This window comes from Calliopsis andreniformis, unplaced genomic scaffold (assembly GCF_051401765.1).
Source record: "Calliopsis andreniformis isolate RMS-2024a unplaced genomic scaffold, iyCalAndr_principal scaffold0004, whole genome shotgun sequence".
NCBI classification, from domain to species: Eukaryota; Metazoa; Arthropoda; class Insecta; order Hymenoptera; family Andrenidae; genus Calliopsis; species Calliopsis andreniformis.
The window spans coordinates 4,690,747-4,698,550 of record NW_027480424.1 but is presented as its reverse complement, the minus strand read 5'-3'; positions in this window follow the sequence as shown (position 1 = coordinate 4,698,550).

Here is a 7,804-nt window from a genome sequence, read left to right as displayed (position 1 = left end):
TGGTCCAACAGATCGAATAGTTAGTGCCTTAGAAGTCAACGCCAGAAGCATAAAATACAATATAAATACAACAGTTTTTCCATCGTATGAAACAAATAGTTGCAACCAGTATGAAACTTATGGTCATTTCTACTTTCCGAGCAACCTAGGCTTCACTCCAGGGCGTTGCTCCACCAGGCCGAATAGTTACGGCCTAAGAAGTCAAGGCCAGGAGCATAAAATACGATATAAGTACAACAGCGTTTCCATCGTATAAAACGAATAATTGCAACCAGTGTGAAAGTTATGGTCATTTCTACATTCCGAGCAACCTAGGATTCACCCTAGGCGCTTGTTCCACCAGATCGAATAGTTAGGGCCTAAGGAGTGAACGCCAGAAGCATAAAATGCAAAAAAAATACCACAGTGTTTCCATCATATAACAGGAATAATTGCAACCAGTTTGAAAGTGATGGCCAATTCTACGTTCCGGGCAACCTAGGCTTCACTCTAGGGCGTTGCTCCACCAGATCGCATAGTTAGTGCCTTAGAAGTCAACGCCAGAAGCATAAAATACAATATAAATACAACAGTTTTTCCATCGTATAAAACGAATAATTGCAACCAGTATGAAACTTATGGACATTTCTACATTCCGAGCAACCTAGGCTTCACCCTAGGGCGTTGCTCCAACGGATTGAATAGTTAGGGCCTTAGAAGTCAACGCCCGAACCATAAAGTGCAAAAAAAATACAACTGTGTTTCCATCATATAACAGGAATAATTGCAACCAGTTTGAAAGTGATGGCCAATTCTACGTTCCGGGCAACCTAGATTTCACTCCAGGGCGTTGCTCCACCAGACCCAATAGTTACGGCCTAAGAAGTCAACGCCAGAAGCATAAAATACGATATAAATACAACAGCTTTTCCACCATATAAAACGAATAATTGCAACCAGTGTGAAAGTAATGGTCATTTCTACGTTCCGAGCACCCTAGGCGTCACTCTTGGGCGTTGCTCCACCACATCTAATAGCTACGGCCTTAGAAGTCAACGCCAGAGGCATAAAATACGATATATATACAACAGCGTTTGCATCGTATAAAACGAATATTTGCAACCAGTGTGAAAGTTATGGTCAGTTGTACAATCCGGGCAACCCAGGATTCACTCTAGGGCGTTGCTGCACCAGATCGAATAGTTATGTCTACAGAAGTAAACGCCAGAATCATAAAATACGATATAAATACAACAGCTTTTCCATGGTATAAAAGGAATAATTGCAAACAGTGTGAAAATAATGGTCATTTCTACGTTCCGGGCAAGCTAGGCTTCACCCTAGGCCGTTGTTCCACCAGATCGAATAGTTAGGTCCTTAGAAGTGAACGCCAGAAGCATAAAATGCAATAAAAATACAACAGCTTTTCCATCGTATAACAGGATTAATTGCAACCAGTTTAAAAGTGATGGTCATTTCTCCTTTCCGGGCAACCTAGGCTTCACCCTAGGGCGTTGCTCCAACGGATTGAATAGTTAGGGCCTTAGAGGTCAACGCCCGAACCATAAAAAAAAAAAAATACAACAGTGTTTCCATCATATAACAGGAATAATTTCGGCCAGTTTGAAAGTGATGGCCAATTCTACGTTCCGGTCAACCTAGGCTTCACTCTAGGGCGTTGCTCCAGCAGATCGAATAGTTAGTGCCTTAGAAGTCAACGTCAGAAGCATAAAATACAATATAAATACAACAGTTTTTCCATCGTATGAAACAAATAATTGCAACCAGTATGAAGCATATGGTCATTTCTACTTTCCGAGCAACCTAGGCTTCACCCTAGGGCGTTGCTCCAACGGATTGAATAGTTAGGGCCTTAGAAGTCAACGCCCGAACCATAAAGTGCAAAAAAAATACAACTGTGTTTCCATCATATAACAGGAATAATTGCAACCAGTTTGAAAGTGATGGCCAATTCTACGTTCCGGGCAACCTAGATTTCACTCCAGGGCGTTGCTCCACCAGACCCAATAGTTACGGCCTAAGAAGTCAACGCCAGAAGCATAAAATACGATATAAATACAACAGCTTTTCCACCATATAAAACGAATAATTGCAACCAGTATGAAACTTATGGTCATTTCTACGTTCCGAGCACCCTAGGCGTCACTCTAGCGCGTTGCTCCACCACATCTAATAGCTACGGCCTTAGAAGTCAACGCCAGAGTCATAATATACGATATATATACAACAGCGTTTGCATCGTATAAAACGAATATTTGCAACCAGTGTGAAAGTTATGGTCAGTTCTACATTCCGGGCAACCTAGGATTCACTCTAGGGCGTTGCTCCAACAGATTGAATAGTTAGGGCCTTAGAAGTAAACGCCCGAAGCATAAAATGCAATAAAAATACAACAGTGTTTCCATCTTATAAAACGAATAATTGCAACCAGTATGATACATATGGTCATTTCTACTTTCCGAGCAAGCTAGGCTTCACCCTAGGGCGTTGCTCCAACAGATTCAATAGTTAGGACCTTAGAAGTGAACGCCCGAACCATAAAATGCAAAAAAAATACAACAGTGTTTCCATCATATAACAGGAATAATTGCAACCAGTATGAAAGTGATGGCCAATTCTACGTTCCGCGCAACCTAGGCTTCACTCCAGGGCGCTGCTCCACCAGATCGAATAGCTAGGGCCTAAGAAGTCAACGCCAGAAGCATAAAATACGATATAAATACAACAGCTATTCCATCGTATAAAACGAATAATTGCAACTAGTGTGAAAGTAATGGTCATTTCTACGTTCCGAGCACCCTAGGCGTCACTCTAGGGCGTTGCTCCACCACATCTAATAGCTACGGCCTTAGAAGCCAACGCCAGAGGCATAAAATACAATATAAATACAACAGCCGTTACACCGTATAAAACGAATAATTGCAAACTGTGTGAAGGTTATGGTCATATCTACGTTCCGGGCAACCTAGGCTTCACTGTATTGCGTTCCTCCACCAGATCGAAGTGTTAGGGCCTAAGAAGTCAACGCCCGAAGCATAAAATACGATATAAATACAACAGCTTTTCCATCGTTTTAAATGAATAATTGCAAACAGTGTGAAAGTAGTGGTCATTTCTACGTTCCGAGCATCCTAGGCCTCACTCTAGGGCGGTGCTCCACCATATCGAATAGCTACGGCCTTAGAAGCCTACGCCTGAAGCATAAAATACAATACAAATACAACAGCCTTTTCATCGTATAACAGGAATAATTTCAACAAGCGTGAAAGTAATGATCATTTCGGCGTTTCGGGCATCCTAGACTTAACTCTGAGGCACTGTTCCACCAGATCGAATAGTTAGGGCCTAAGAAGTCAATGCCAGAAGCATAAAATACAATAAAAATACAATAGTCTTTCCATCATATAAAACGAATAATTGCAACCAGTATGAGAGCTATGGTCATTTCTACTTTACGGGCAACCTAGGCTACACCCTATGGGGTTGCTCCACCAGATCGAATAGTTAGTGCCTTAGAAGTCAACGCCAGAAGCATAAAATACAATAAAAAGACAACAGTTTTTCCATCGTATAAAACGAATAATTGCAACCAGTATGAAACTTCTGGTCATTTCTACTTTCCGAGCAACCTAGGCTTCAACCCTAGGGCGTTCCTCCAACAGATTGAATAGTTAGGGCCTTAGAAGTCAACGCCCGAAGCATAAAATGCAATAAAAATACAACAGTGTTTCCATCATATAACAGGCATAATTACATCCAGTTTGAAAGTGATGGCCAATTCTACGTTCCGGGCAACCTAGGCTTCACTCTATTGCGTTGTTCCACCAGATCGAATAGTTAGTGCCTTAGAAGTCGACGCCAGAAGCTTAAAATACAATATAAATACAACTGTTTTTCCATCGTTTAAAACGAATAATTGCAACCAGTATGAAACTTATGGTCATTTCTACTTTCCGAGCAACCTAGGCTTCACCCTAGGGCGTTGCTCCAACAGATTGAATAGTTAGGGCCGTAGAAGTCAACGCCCGAACCATAAAATGCAAAAAAAATACAACAGTTTTTCCATCGTATAAAAGGATTAATTGCAACCAGTTTGAAAGTGATGGTCACTTCTACGTTCCGGGCAACCTAGGCTTCACTCTAGGGCGTTGCTCCACCAGATCGAATAGTTAGTGCCTTAGAAGTCAACGGCAGAAGCATAAAATACAATATAAATACAACAGTTTTTCCATCGTATGAAACAAATAATTGCAACCAGTATGAAGCATATGGTCATTTCTACTTTCCGAGCAACCTAGGCTTCACCCTAGGGCGTTGCTCCAACGGATTGAATAGTTAGGGCCTTAGAAGTCAACGCCCGAACCATAAAGTGCAAAAAAAATACAACTGTGTTTCCATCATATAACAGGAATAATTGCAACCAGTTTGAAAGTGATGGCCAATTCTACGTTCCGGGCAACCTAGATTTCACTCCAGGGCGTTGCTCCACCAGACCCAATAGTTACGGCCTAAGAAGTCAACGCCAGAAGCATAAAATACGATATAAATACAACAGCTTTTCCACCATATAAAACGAATAATTGCTACCAGTGTGAAAGTAATGGTCATTTCTACGTTCCGAGCACCCTAGGCGTCACTCTTGGGCGTTGCTCCACCACATCTAATAGCTACGGCCTTAGAAGTCAACGCCAGAGGCATAAAATACGATATATATACAACAGCGTTTGCATCGTATAAAACGAATATTTGCAACCAGTGTGAAAGTTATGGTCAGTTGTACAATCCGGGCAACCCAGGATTCACTCTAGGGCGTTGCTGCACCAGATCGAATAGTTATGTCTACAGAAGTAAACGCCAGAATCATAAAATACGATATAAATACAACAGCTTTTCCATGGTATAAAAGGAATAATTGCAAACAGTGTGAAAGTAATGGTCATTTCTACGTTCCGGGCAAGCTAGGCTTCACCCTAGGCCGTTGTTCCACCAGATCGAATAGTTAGGTACTTAGAACTGAACGCCAGAAGCATAAAATGCAATAAAAATACAACAGCTTTTCCATCGTATAACAGGATTAATTGCAACCAGTTTGAAAGTGATGGTCATTTCTCCTTTCCGGGCAACCTAGGCTTCACTCTAGGGCGTTTCTCCACCAGATCGAATAGCTAGGGCCTTAGAAGCCAACGCCCGAAGCATAAAATGCAATAAAAATACAACAGTGTTTCCATCATATAACAGGCATAATTGCTACCAGTTTGAAAGTGATGGCCAATTCTACGTTCCGGGCAACCTAGGCTTCACTCTATTGCGTTGTTCCACCAGATCGAATAGTTAGTGCCTTAGAAGTCGACGCCAGAAGCTTAAAATACAATATAAATACAACAGTTTTTCCATCGTTTAAAACGAATAATTGCAACCAGTATGAAACTTATGGTCATTTCTACTTTCCGAGCAACCTAGGCTTCACCCTAGGGCGTTGCTCCAACAGATTGAATAGTTAGGGCCGTAGAAGTCAACGCCCGAACCATAAAATGCAAAAAAAATACAACAGTTTTTCCATCGTATAAAAGGATTAATTGCAACCAGTTTGAAAGTGATGGTCACTTCTACGTTCCGGGCAACCTAGGCTTCACTCTAGGGCGTTGCTCCACCAGATCGAATAGCTAGGGCCTTAGAAGTCGACGCCAGAAGCTTAAAATACAATATAAATACAACAGTTTTTCCATCGTTTAAAACGAATAATTGCAACCAGTATGAAACTTATGGTCATTTCTACTTTCCGAGCAACCTAGGCTTCACCCTAGGGCGTTGCTCCAAGAGATTGAATAGTTACGGCCGTAGAAGTCAACGCCCGAACCATAAAATGCAAAAAAAATACAACAGTGTTTCCATCACATAACAGGAATAATTGCAACCAGTTTGAAAGTGATGGCCAGTTCTACGTTCCGGGCAACCTAGGCTTCACTCTATTGCGTTGTTCCACCAGATCGAATAGTTAGTGCCTTAGAAGTCGACGCCAGAATCTTAAAATACAATATAAATACAACAGTTTTTCCATCGTTTAAAACGAATAATTGCAACCAGTATGAAACCTATGGTCATTTCTACATTCCGAGCAACCTAGGCTTCACTCTAGGGCGTTGCTCCACCAGATCGAATAGTTAGGTCCTTAGAAGTCAACGCCAGGAGCATAAAATACGATATAAATACAACAGCTTTTCCATCGTATAAAAGGAATAATTGCAAACAGTGTGAAAGTAATGGTCATTTCTACGTTCCGGGCAACCTAGGCTTAACTGTATGGCGTTCTTCCACCACATCGAATAGCTACGGCCTCAGAAGTCAGCGCCTGAAGTATAAAAACAATAAAAATACAACAGTATTTCCATTCTATAACAGGAATAATTGCAACCCGTGTGAAAGTGATGGTAATTTCTACGTTCCGGGCAACCTAGACATCACCCTAGGCCGTTGTTCCACCAGATCGAATAGTTAGGGCCTAAGAAGTGAACGCCAGAAGCATTAAATGCAATAAAAATACAACAGTTTTTCCATCGCATAGCAGGAATAATTTGCAACCAGTATGATAGTAGTGGTCATTTCTACGTTTCGGGCAACCTAGGTTTCACTCCAGGGCGTTGCTCCACCAGATCGAATAGTTACGGCCTAAGAAGTCAACGCCAGAAGCATAAAATACAGTATAAATATAACAGCTTTTCCATCGTATAAAACGAATAATTGCTACCAGTGTAAAAGTTATGGTCATTTGTACGTTCCGGGCAACCTAGGCTTCAGTGTATGGCGTTCTTCCACCACATCGAATAGCTACGGCCTCAGAAGTCAACGCCTGAAGGGTAAAATACAATAAAAATACAACAGTCTTTCCATCCTATAACAGCAATAATTGCAACCAGTGTGAAAGTGATGGTCATTTCTACTTTCCGAGCAACCTAGGCTTCACGCTAGGGCGTTCCTCCAACAGGTTGAATAGTTAGGGCCGTAGAAGTCAACGCCCGAACCATAAAATGCAAAAAAAATACAACAGTGTTACCATCATATGACAGGAATAATTGCAACCATTTTGAAAGTGATGGCCAATTCTACGTTCCGGGCAACCTAGGCTTCACTCTATTGCGTTGTTCCACCAGATCGAGTAGTTAGCGGCTAAGAAGTCAACGCCAGAAGCATTATATACAATATAAATATAACAGTTTTTCCATCGTATAAAACGAATAATAGCAACCAGTGTGAAAGTTATGGTCATTTATACGTTCCGGGCAACCTAGGCTTCACTCTAGGGTGTTGCTCCACCACATCAAACAGTTAGGGCCTTAGAAGTCAACGCCCGAAGCATAAAATACAATATAAATATAACAGTTTTTCCATCGTATAAAACGATTAATAGCAACCAGTGTGAAAGTTATGGTCACTTCTACGTTCCGGGCTACCTAGGCTTCACTCTAGGGCGTTGCTCCACCAGATCAAACAGTTAGGGCCTTAGAAGCCAACGCCCGAAGCATTAAATACAAAATAAATAGAACAGATTTTCCATTGTATAAAACGAATAATTGCTACCAGTGTAAAAGTTATGGTCATTTATACGTTCCGGGCAACCTAGGCTTCACCCTCGGCCGTTGTTCCACCAGATCGAATAGTACGGGCCTAAGAAGTGAACGCCAGAAGCATAAAATACAATATAAATACAACAGTTTTTCCATCGTATAAAACGAATAATTGCAACCACTATGAAAGTTAACGTCATTTCTACTTTCCGGGCAACCTAGGCTTCACCCTAGGGCGTTGC